General features: G+C 33.6%; 1 protein-coding gene across 16 annotated transcripts in view; it reads right to left on the bottom strand.

The window, feature by feature from the left end:
- LOC138702059 (ankyrin-3-like) overlaps window positions 1-13,089 on the bottom strand; it is a 585,575-nt gene that overhangs the window by 5,398 nt on the left and 567,088 nt on the right. For 3 of the 16 annotated variants that reach the window (XR_011332778.1, XR_011332780.1, XR_011332782.1), the window contains one exon: window positions 6,837-7,029. The exons of 11 other annotated variants lie outside the window; for them this stretch is intronic. The gene's annotated coding sequence lies outside the window, so the exon portion shown is untranslated. The remainder of the gene's footprint in view (window positions 1-6,836; window positions 7,030-13,089) is intronic. 2 more of the 16 variants (XR_011332779.1, XR_011332781.1) reach the window with 1 other exon arrangement.

Below are 13,089 nucleotides of genomic sequence, written 5' to 3'. Positions count from 1 at the left end.
AAAAATGGATATAATTTCTGTACTATTAAAGATACATGCATGAAATTTAGAACACACATTCTTTAGACCATTAGGAAACTTTCCTCTGTAACAGAATTTTGTTACGGTAATTGATTTTATTTTAGAAATACGTCCGTTTCTTTGCAAGAAAGGAAATCAGAAAATTGTTATTAAATTTTAATTGTTTATTTTACAAACATAGGAACTAATATCACAATTCTGTTACAGACAGTTTGTAGAACTTGCTTTTGCAAATACATTGCAAAACACTGTTTGAATCTATCTTTAAAAACGGTTTAGATATATCGATTTTAGTACAATCCTGCATTGGGTATTTTTTTTTTCAAATTTGGGCCCCCAAATAATTTTTTTCAAAATATTTTTATTTGGTTGAGTTGCCACAGCTATGAGCTCTCTACATACAAAAAATTAATATTTTACACCAAATAGGAAAAAAGTTTTAAAAAATACCATCCTCTCCCCTTAAGATAAAAAAAAAAAAGCACTAAAATTTTCATAATAGTAGTAAGTTATTTTTATACAAAGATAATAATTGAATTACTCATTTGTAGTAATAATCAAAATGGACCCTTGGTTCTTAATCGATATATTACATATTTTGAAAATTTATTTAAATTATCATATTAATCTAGTAATGATATGAAAATACGATGAAAGGTGCTTTATTAAATATGAATATGATTGGAATGTTATTTATTACATAATATTGGCAATCACCAGAAAAAACTGAGGTAAACTATTTTAAAATTTTGAAAGAACTAGGACTATTCCAGTAAATTTTCAAATTAAAACATTAGTTCAGAAAAATAATTTTGGGTATTGCACTGTGTGCTGAAACTCAAACATTTTGAAACTACATATGGGTACTATTTTCAGGTCTAGTATTATCCTAAATACGGAACCAGTATGTAGTTCCTAATGTTTGAGATTCTGCGCCACTAAATGTCACATAAAGCATTAATGTTCATAAATTAACGAACTAAGGCACTTACTTAATGTCTTAAAAATTAAATATTTTGAAAAAAAAAAAAAAAACTGAAATCTCTGTTTATGTTGAATTTATTAAAGAGATGGTCTACTGGCAAAGTTACAGTACCAAGAACACGATTCTTACATTATTATCAAGGTACTGTATATGCCATCTACTTACCAATTTCAATGAATCGAATCTGCCATATTTCTGCTAATAAATATCAAAACTTGAATTAATTCATAATCAATATAGTCTGCTTCAGCTAACACTTCTGGTGTTGAAAAGAAAAATACACTGCATCTTACATTTTGAACAAAAGCTGGTCAAGAATGCCCAATATGAAAGCAACTCATGCAAATGTTCTGCAATGAGAATTATCTGCAAGCGAAAGTGGCAGAGATAGCAAGTTAGAAGTTTAAAATCACTGTACTTTCTGCTGTATGAAATACCTTTTATCCAAAAATGCATTAAATGACTACTCATTAAATACAATGAATATTTAATTTTCGAATTGAGATCTGTATATCATGTATTAGAAAGTACAGAAATTTATCTTTGTGCTAGAAGTTGAAGTGAGTTATGAGAAATGAGGATGGAATAAAACCATTTTCCCGATGGTTAAGTCTAATAACTATCAGTTATTCTAGGGCTCAGACATTGGAGCAGTTTCATTGTGCCATTACATGGTTAAATACGGTTCAGACTTCATTGTACAAGCCTGCATGATCTCCGTTTGACAGCAGTACAAGACGTTGGAATACGGATAACTGGAGAGGAACAATGCTAACTACATAACATACAATATATGTATACACATACATATACAGGCGTGTTCTTAAAGTAAGTTCCGTTTTCAATTATAGCCATCGCATCGCTGCAGTCGTCGTTTTGCGCATGCGTGTTTTCTTCTTCAGTCCTCAGGCAAGCTGTGCATCCAGTTTCAGAGCTTCAGTCCGTGTGTGTGGTTAGTTGTGATCAGTTGAAATGATTAAAGTGATCGAGCACCCCGCCGACTGTCAGATGCGGTCTGTTATCCGTTTCTTGAATGTGAGAAACATCAAACCAGCTGACATTCATCGTCAACTTTATGAGGTGTATGGTGATGATGCCATTAGTGATGGAATGGTCAGGAGATGGCCACACACAGCTCGTGACACCCAAAATCTCATCTCGAAATTTGGCTGGGAACAAATTGACCATCCCCTCTACAGCCTGGATTTGGCTCCAAATGACTTTCATCTCTTCCTGCATCACAAGAAGTTCCTCGGTGGTCAACGTTTTGATGGCAACGATGAAGTGAAAACAGCAGTGCGGGAGTGGTTCGCATCACAGGCGGGCGAATTCTACAATGAGGGGATAGAAAGACTTGTGCCACGACTCGATAAATGCCTCAATAATGGTGGAGATTACTTTGAGAAGTAATTGAAGTGTGGGGAATACAATGCAACAAAAATGGATTGTAAATATCTTCCCGTTTAATTACTACACCCTTTTGGAACTTACTTTAAAAATACGCCTCGTAGTAATTACCTGAATGACCTGATTGTAGCAATTTCATTTATTCGTGTTATTTAATTGTCAAAAATTTGAAATTTTCGAAACTAAATTAATGACGAGTATCGAATAAAAATTTTAATTACGGTTTATTTAACGACACTTGCAACTGCAAGAGGTTATATCAGCGTTGCCGGTGTGCTGGAATTTTTGTCCCGCAGGAGTTCTTTTACATGCCAGTAAATCTACTGACATGAGCCTGTCGCATTGAAACACACTTAAATGCTATCGACCTCGTCCGGGATAGAAGGCCAGCGCTATACCAACTACACTCTGAGGACGACAAGTATCGAATAATAGGCCTATGTTCTTGTATGCAGAGAATCTGCGTTCCACATCCATTGAAACTGAAGTGCATATATGAACTATTTTATGTCATTTATTTGTACATCTATGTTGGCTACATTACAATTCCCATTTGAAATAAATTCATAAATTTTACGAGAGTTGTGATTTCTCTGTTTTTCTGCAAGATATCTCTCAGACTCGTAACACATGAATAATAATGATTTACAAATGTTCCGCAACATTCCCAGACACATACAAACTTTCTTAGCAAGAGCTAGAACAGGCCATATTATCACTCAGAAGTATCTTCATCATTTTAATCTTGTTGACTCTAGTAGTTGTTGCTGGTGCAACAATAACGAAGAAAATTTGGAACATATCCTCTTAAACTGCCCTGTCACAAACATCCATAGAACTAATCTAAAATCTGTAATCCCTGCAACCTTGGCCAATTCTCTCCAATATATACTGAATACACTCCATCTTTGGAATGTGGCTGCTGAAATATACAACAAGCACTGTTGTTTTTTACCCATCATTTCTAAGATGAGGAAATTCATAGTGAAACACGTGTTTTCATCAAATAGCTGGATACACTACGAAGACAGTAACACATCTTGACTGTGAGCATTTGTCCAGCTGTAATACAGTAATTCAGTTATTTGATAGCAGTGACACAGCACCAATACGGAACTTTCAAAGACTGCTGAAGAATCAACTTTTTAATTTGATCCACAAGTTCTGCTCCAGTCTTTCCAAGAATTCATTTGAAGTGGGAAGAAATTAAAATTTGGTATTTCAAGCTTCCAGCCAGCACCTCACAATGTAAGAAGAGAACTTATTGCAAAATTGTCCATAGTTTTTGTCATTCGTAACAGAGAAAACATTCTCACCACATTCGGGAATATACATATTCAGATTACTGGAAAGCTTTGTTTTCACGTTCGGCATTTTGACAATAAACACAGTATGTCCCCTGCAGTAAATGCATCTGTGCAGTCAGCTCTCTGCCTTGTCGCACTGACAAGCCTTGTATTTCGTGTTGATAAAGAAGAAAGTCGGAGTTGCACTGTATGGTGACACAGCACAAATGCTCCAATGTCTCAGCTCAAGTTACTACCGTCACTAACAAACAAAACTCATACTGTTTGACGATTTGTTAATTTGAATCCCAGCTAGGCTGAAAGCAAATTTTGTACCTACATAAAACCATAACTGCAATTGGTAAAACATTATTAGATATAATACAGATGCTAAAGAAACTTTTAAGTAACTAACACGTCTGTGGCCGTCCGTCCGTTTATTTAAGGATGACTTGAATATGTCAGTGATAAACATTATTTCGATTCCTCGAGTATATTACGATATTCTAACGATATAATTAAAAAGCATTAAAAAACTGTTTGTTAACGAGTATTTATAATATATGAAAAAAATTAAGATTTATGCACACCTATGAAAAGTAACTAAAATTGCAAGAAATTTAATCCTGAAATTATGTTGAACCAGACACTTACATGTGTAATTTTGATCCCACAAAAAACTAATTAGTCTGTAATAATCACAATGTTCTTGTTACATCACGCTAAAATTTGTAAGGTCATCAGGAAGTAAACAAAATCAAGAAATGTTTTAAAGCAACTTTTTCGAAATTACATTAGCAATCAATAGTTACAGTAAATGCCTTGCATTTATCCTACAAATAATGATATGTAGACATTTCAGATGAACTCAATCTAGTTTCTTTCGAGGTGACTTTTTGTGAAGTGTGTAAAGTAATATATCATCATCATCATCATCATCATCTATGGTGACGATGAGGACAACAAGCGTCGCTACCTTTCTTTTAACTTGAGAGTATACAGAGCATCTGTAACACGTAAGAAGTATCAATTGCGCTTGCTAGGTGTGCATTTTGCTTGCGTAAGATAATACAGTGAAATGCCACTATTACGAAAGCCACAATTACGAATTTTTCAGAATAACGAAATTATTTTTTAGTCCCAGCCATTTTACTATTTACATGTTAAAAATGTTCAGTTTAAAGAACGCATAAGTAACGAACTATTCAATTTAATGTAATAATAATTCATCCCACTACAAAAGAAAATGTTATTTTAACGAAATTAGACTAATAAGCAGTTAAAAATTACTTAAAAATCAGTAACGGGCCGGTTTCTAATAGAGCAAGCAAGTTGTTCTACAAAAAGGCTTTGTATCTCCGTCGAGATTGTAGAAAAACGCTTTAACAAGGAAAGTGTTTCCAGAACTACACTCATATAACATATTTTCATCTCTATAGGTGTGAGGAACATTTCCCCACAGTTTTGATGGGCCTTTCAGTTACATCCTGTATACAGTTTTGTATTTATAGAAAACTAGACTGCAAGTCCCGAAATAAAAACTCAACGTAAGTTACGCCTGTCATAGCCAATAGACATCAGAAAAAAGTGTGTTTTAAGGTAACAAGGAAGTGTTAATTTACTATAAAATATAGCAGCTCACATTTTGCTCTGTATCTCATCAACTTAAAATTTTTAAGACGATAGGGAAATCCTGATGAATATCCCCTGTAAATTTTAATATCCTAGTTATCATATGAAATTTTTAGTAAAATATTTATCTTACTTACTTACTTACATATGGCTTTTAAGGAACCCAAAGGTTCATTGCCGCCCTCACATAAGCCTGCCATCGGTCCCTATCTTGTGCAAGACTAATCCACTCTCTATCATATTCAAAAATAAAATATTGTGAGAAAAAAAAAAAAAAAAGAACCAACTGAAAACATTGAGATGTAAGTGCCAATTTTTCTCTAACTAGTGGAAGGATTTGAAAGAAATTATTTTTACAGCATATAGACATCATTTAATTTGGTAACTGGAATCATTTGCCTATGTTAGTCTAGTAATGAGATATGATTTTTTTTAGAGGGAGGGGTGGGAGGAATTTGAAAAATTAATGTAATTAACGTAATTTTTCAAATTTCCAAGGAAAAAAATCATAACTCACTCCCAGATTAACATAGGAAAATGATTCTGTTACTAAAATAAAATTAAATAATGTCTGTACGTTATGTAAAAAAAAAATTCATTCAAATCCTTCCACTACTTCATGAGAAAAATTGACACTTATAAATATCAGTGTTTTCAATTCTCTTGCACGAGATTTCTTTAAATTTGTTCATGCTCGACCATGCCGAAATGTAGTAATTATACACCTGGTAGCAACCCTTTAATGGACCTCATTAAAGTACACCTATTCATTAAAGTTCAGGTGTTCCACCAATCAGAAAATACCATTGTAGCAATATGAAAGCGCAAGTATCGATTATTCTCGGATATGCAATCGAAAGACAACCAGTGCGAGATTAGACAAAGTAAAAATGGCGGACACTAGTGATAACAAGTTGCAACTTACACCACCGAAAATTTTGGCAAAAGCACTCGATGTGACTAATAACTTATTAACTTATGGTTGAGCATAAAAAGTTGTATGAAACTTGACTATAATGGTAATTAAGACGCTCGTATGAAAATTATGAAACTCGCGTCGTAATTACTACCATTATAGGCTCGTTGCATAATGTACTATTATTAAAATTATTTGTTCATTAAAGTATTAAAATTTACAGGTTATGTTTATCCGAGTTTTCTTAATATGGCTTAAAAATTTTAAATGGAAAGTTTTAAAAGTTAATGACATAAACAGCAAAATATGGATTGCAGTATATTTTTTTGTTTTACAGCAGATTAAATTTACACTTCCTGGTTATCTTATCGAATATGTAAGTAAATCGTACCAAGGGTCCATTGTCTTTCTCAACAGACATTTCCTAGCTTGTGGTCTTTCATGCTTAAATCGGGGAAAGTTACCCACGAATTTCATTTTTGTTTCAACTATACCTAAAGGAAAAACGACTCAGAACTTGGAAAGAATATCAAGTCCTTGTTCAGCCCATCACTACCCGAAATTCAACGGCACACATGATTCTGCTTACTGCTGGTCGGGGCTGTTACCACAGTCGGCGGTTGCTGCTGCTGCCACGAGTTGCGGCGGGGAAAACAAGCGGTGGTGCGAAGTGGTAGAGGGGGAGCCATGCAGCATCACACTTGAGTAGGCTAGTAACAGAGCCAGCAACAGGAAGCAAGCTGCTGGGACAAGCCAGCCACCACGCCATGAGCTACGCTCTGCTGCACACCACAACAACATTATCACAACTCTGCCTCGGGCGGCTACCTCGACACATCCCTTTCAAAGCTACTGGATAATAAATAATAATAATATCACGTAACGGTCACTTAAATGTGCTTATAAAGAGGATGATTAATTAAAAAATAACTTTCTCTTCGATTGATAATAAGAATAATGATTATTTTCTGCCCCACTGAACTATAAGCACTGCATTTTACCTTTAATTCTCTATCAAGTATAATTATATAGGGAAAGGTAAGATGTTCTCTTCGACTTTAAATCATACTATACTTCGTTCCATAATTCTGACAAGTGATGTAAACATTGCCAGTAGAGGAGGAGAGACGTATAATAGGGATATCCTGAACTAGCACCAACAGATAGCGCGCGTGTACTTTGAGGGATGCGCTTTGCGTGTGCATTTGTTTTTCGGTAAATAAACATTGAGGATATACATTGTGTATTAGTATATTAAATACTCTTAAAAAAAACTAAAAATGGCAAATTTTTGTTATGTTCCTATAAGTAAAAACCAGGGAAAGCTTTTTGTCTTCAGTCAGGTCCCGAAATATTCTGAATATAAGCTTTAAACTTTAAAAAATATAAGTAATTAAACTGCGCCTCGAAAGTATTAAATAAAAGTAACTACAGGTACCGGTACTTCAAGTAAGGAATTGTTGACTACTTGGAAGAGGAAAAAGAAAAATTAATAAAAACAAATGCAACCTCGACAGCAAGCTATGTCAGCTTACATTACATGCAGTAGTTGTAGGAGTCTCCGAAGTTTACGCCTGCAGTAAACTCTCGATAAACTAGGATGTTTATTACCCAGGACAATCTGTAGTGCAATCCATTTCGTGAATAATGTTTTAATGTACTGTACCCTAATTATTAAAACCATGTTTTAACTTCAAATTTTCAAAATCATCCTACATAGTATTCAAAACTGCATGTCCTTAACCTTCAAAACATACGACTAATTGTGATCATATTATATCATCCTATTAAAAATTGCATTTGATCTTTCTGCAACTACAGAAAAAAATACAAGGAATTTAATCTCGATAGTCCCTTCCCTATAAAAAGAAAACCACATTGGTGGCTGCATATCCTGTTTTTAGCGTACAGTTCTTAAATATTAATGATTAAAGAGGGCAATATTCACCTTCGACATAGTTCTTATTTTTTTTATTCGTTTAGTTTCATGAACATTCAATTTACTCGTGCCTATATTCTGCATACTTCAGATTTCCCCACCCATCCGGGGGAATCGCTCAATATTATACAGGTTTACGTTATTATTTATTGTAAATTAAATTAAATTATGAGGTAAGAAAATATTATACTAGGTTATACAAAATAATTGTAAATATAATTTTGACACGCACAGAAAACCAATAAGCCGGAAAACGTAATCAACTGTAGCATATGACATAACATAGCCCTACAACATGTTGCACCACATGGAATGCTCCTGCCATCTAGCGGTAAAACTTCGCATAAGATATTCCTATTACTATTCAACCAATGAAAGAGGTCTCATTCCACGCTTGACTTGAAGCTGGGCAGTCTGACACATTCTACCCCTGCCCAACTTTAAGATAAGCTTGGAACGAGACCTCTGCCATTGATTGAATAGCAATTATACTTCTCTCCTCCGCCATCAGCAAAGCTTACTTCTCTTGTCAGACATTATAGGACGAAGTATAGTAATACGAAGTCGGAAACAATCATTCCAGATTTCCTGCACATTACATAATATACACAGTATCCACATACAGTGATTATAAACTGCTGTAATTTTGTAACTATGCATATTAGGAAATTCATATCAGTGCCATTAGAAAAAACGGCTCAAAGAATTTTAAGGGAATGTGTAATTGTAATTGTTGGTGGGAAACAATACGTGACACCATACAGACATTCCAGGCAAACTAGGAATTCCAATGAAAAAGTATTTTTCAGAAATATTTGTTTATTACTAGTGTAAGACATACATAAGGCTCTAAATTTAAATATTCTAATGTTTTATTTTCAAAAGGAAAAATATTTTACAAGTTTTATAGACAATGAATCTAAGTGGTCTTGTTTTGGCTAGGTAATAGGTATTTTTTATTTCCCTAAAGTTTGCAACACTTACTCACAGAGAGATCAGCTGTTAATGTATGTTTTTCAAGACGCTATTGTTGAAGAAATATTTTGAGAGCCTGCACTGTTAAGTCCAGAACTCCAGGATCAAGAACTTTCTACTCTGAACTATATTCTTTCTTAATATTTAAGGATAAAAATTCGCTCCGGCACCGGGCATCGAACCTGGGTCCTTGGTTCTACGTACCAAGCGCTCTGACCACTGAGCTACGCCAAATTCAATCCACAGTACCGGACCGAATCCTCCTCCCTCAATGTTTCCCTTTGTGGCCCTTAAATATTAACTGTCAATATCACAGATATTATTCTGTAAAGGTAAAGGTAAAAAAGGTAAAGGTATCCCCGTAACATGCCATGAAGGCATTGGGGGGCATGAAGGTAGAGCCCCATGCTTTCCATGACCTCGGCACTAGAATGAGGTGATGTGGTCGGCACCACGCTCTGACCGCCTTTTACCCCTGGGAAAGACCCGGTACTCAATTTTATAGGAGGCTGAGTGAACCTCGGGGCCGTTCTGAAAGTTTGGCAACGAGAAAAAATCCTGTCACCACCTGGGATCGAACCCCGGACCTTCCAGTCCGTAGCCAGCTACTCTACCAACTGAGCTATCCGGCCGCCGATATTATTCTGTAAGACAAATTAATAAAAATCTATAATATATTCTTTCTGCAATTTATTTTAAATACTGTAGTTTGGGTTAATAACACAATGTCACAGTTGTTTTGAAACTGGAAAAATGAAAGACATTAATTCATCTGTAACATCTGTGACATAGGAGAAACAGCTATAAAATATTTACCGATTATGTTTTTATGAATTGAAGTCACGAAGATTTACATAGCTTTCACATGGACACTATGAGAATGAATCTCTTTTTGTTTGAGGCAGAGACCTGTGTTTTACACTTTTTGTTAATAAGGTGTGAAGTGATTTTTGTTAATAAGATGTAAAGTGAGTTCATAAATCTTATAACATCTGTGATAGAACCTTTTCTTTATTTTTTGCAATAATAATAAAATTTATTCAAACAGCTTTTTTTCTGTAAAGTGATACTGATCTTTTAAATTGATTATAATAATAAAAGTTGATAAAAGTCATTTCATTTTTAGTACATAGAGTTTGATAATAGTAAAAATGTAACATCCATGACAACTGGAATGGCTGCATAAAAAAAATATGCTGTTCCTGCTCTTTTACTTGTCCCTGTGGCATTGTTGGACAGAAGCAAATTGTGTTAAATGGTGTGAATGTTTATATTTCAACTCAGTGTGAATTCTGCAGCATTTAGAAAGTTATGGCGAACCCACAAGAACGTAGTTGATGTGTATTATACCACCTCAGAATTGTCTTGCCAGTGGGTGCCACATGTTGAAACTCCTATCTGAAAACACGCTGAACTCTCACTACGCTCCGTGTGCTATGGTATTCCAATACACACCAACATAAGTCTCTAAATCCTGCAGAAATCACACTAAGTTGATATGTAAACATTCATACCATTTAACACAATTGGCTTCCATTCAACAATGCCACAATGACAAACAAAAGAGTGGGAACAGCATCTTTTTTTATGGTACCATCTATTGTTTTTCGCCAACAATTACAATTACACATCCCCTGAAATTAAATGTGCTGTTCTTTCTAATGACACTGGTATGAATTTCGTAATACACGTAGTTACAAAATTATAGCAGTTTATAATCACGAAACATTTCTGTGGACACATTGTATAATCAAAGCATAGAACATACACGAGTTTTGTAACACTAAAATCTGTCACTTCAGAAAATTATGTCTGAAAACTTAACATCATTCTTATTTCTTTAGTGAAAACGTTAATTTCAATAATTCATATTGATTCTCAAAATAATAAAAGAAAAATTTCATGTCATTTATTATATTTCATTTAGCTGTATTTATTTTTGTTAATTTTTCATTAATCCAACGTCTTACATTCAAAATGTAAGTCTCTTACTGAATTCTTTTCTCTTTTCAGAAAAACTTAAGGAATCTGTCTTATTGTAGATTATTATGAAGAATTATTTGTGATAGGTAAAACTTTACACTAACATATTAAAGAATCAATTTTTCGTTAAATTGTGACTTCATTTTACTTGTTAATTGTTTTGCTAGTATGTAGAGACGTATGAGAAAAATTAACTTAAACTCATATGTGCAGCTGACAGAATCTTCACAAATCATTCTTGATGTAATTTTAACCGACAATAGCCCATTAAAAGACAAGACCATAATTATGTATTTATGTCAACATTAGACAAATAATTAAAACACAAAAATAATTTGATTTAAATGTCGCTTAAGTTCTATGTTTTCAAGATGGTGAAAGTCATTATCATGAAAATTATAAATGCACACACAATTCCTTCAGAACAAAAACATTCCATTTTAATAAACTCAAAAGGCCTCAAGAATATTTCAAAATTTTAACTTTTAAGATAAAGTATATTATTTTATAGCTATAACGAAGACTAGAGAGTGCTGTATCTCGTAGATGCTGGTCGTAGTCGTGTATTAAGTTGCTTTTCCTGAAAAGTAATGTTCACTACTTTTTTAAATGGGTGTCTTTTTATACACAAGCTAGAATTCAGTTGATGAAGAATTAGATACTCACAAATCCTAACAAAGTGAATTAAAATTACGTAGAATTTATAGCACACGTCCAATTTGTATAGATTAATTTAAAATTAAAGCACAACATTTTCTGATTACATTGGAATGCATTAAAATGTTCGCAGGGAAGTTGACAGACAATTTGGTACAATATTAATAAAAACCAAAGTTAATTAAGAATGAGTTTAAAAATAAATATTACGTATAAATCTGGAGGAGTTTACAATTTTAATTTTAACTATTCACTGCAATATACAGAGTGGGTTAAAAGTCGCTTTCCCAAAATATTTCTTTACATTTAATTACATTCAATTTATGTTTGACTACACATTCCTTTAAAGATTTTGTTCAAAATAGAGGCCCTGTTTCTCGATCCGCAATTCACAACGTTTAGACATTGATTTACAAATGGCAAAACATAACTCACGATTTTCATCAATTTTCACGAATGACTGTTCGATCATCTGTCACAACTGATGCAGATTCTGCGGTTTCTGAGCAAAAACATCATTTTTCATCACCAATGCTGTGTATTTACTGTGCATCCACCAAAGTTGTAGCACAAAAACACGTTGTTCTGTGATTAATTTGCGATTCATTGCAAGAAAGTAGTTATTACAAAGAGAAGACGCAACCCAACACAATAAAACAAAACAACAACATGATATCGAAAAAACAGTTGACACACGATGTACAAATATGAAACCTAAGAACGAATATTCGGGAAAGTGACTTTTGATCCACCTTGTATATACATAGAATCAAAATCATTTTTTAAATATTAAATATGTAACACAAACATGGTCATTAATATTCTTGAAATTCAGTAAGACTCTTATTTTCTAAAGATGTATTTCGTACGAGAAGTGTACATAAAATACTAGATGGGTACTGAGAGAACACATCATTACAGACTCACCCTAAATTAATTTTCATTCATGAATGAAATCAACTGAGTAGTGGTGATTATTCTCATCACATTCAGTGTACTCCAACTTAACTACTGTTAACTATTTCAGGTAGGAATGTATTAATTTACACGCTAATGTTATATATTCTAAAAATTTTGCTACAATATACTGTATTATTAAATACCTGGCAAATAAAGATGTATAATTATGGCAATGAGATGACTGCAGTAAGCAGCAATACTACAAAATGAACTTAACAGTGCATTCAATATTGACCGACTTTTCTATTCGGCAAATTAACATTAGATGTGCTACAATTATCAAAGCACAGAGTGCAGCAAACAAAGATAATGTGATTTACAATCAAAA

The sequence above is a fragment of the Periplaneta americana genome, chromosome 6 (assembly GCF_040183065.1).
Source record: "Periplaneta americana isolate PAMFEO1 chromosome 6, P.americana_PAMFEO1_priV1, whole genome shotgun sequence".
Classification (NCBI taxonomy): Eukaryota; Metazoa; Arthropoda; class Insecta; order Blattodea; family Blattidae; genus Periplaneta; species Periplaneta americana.
Note: the sequence above shows the minus strand (reverse complement) of the source record. Positions and strands in the feature narration are given on the sequence as shown.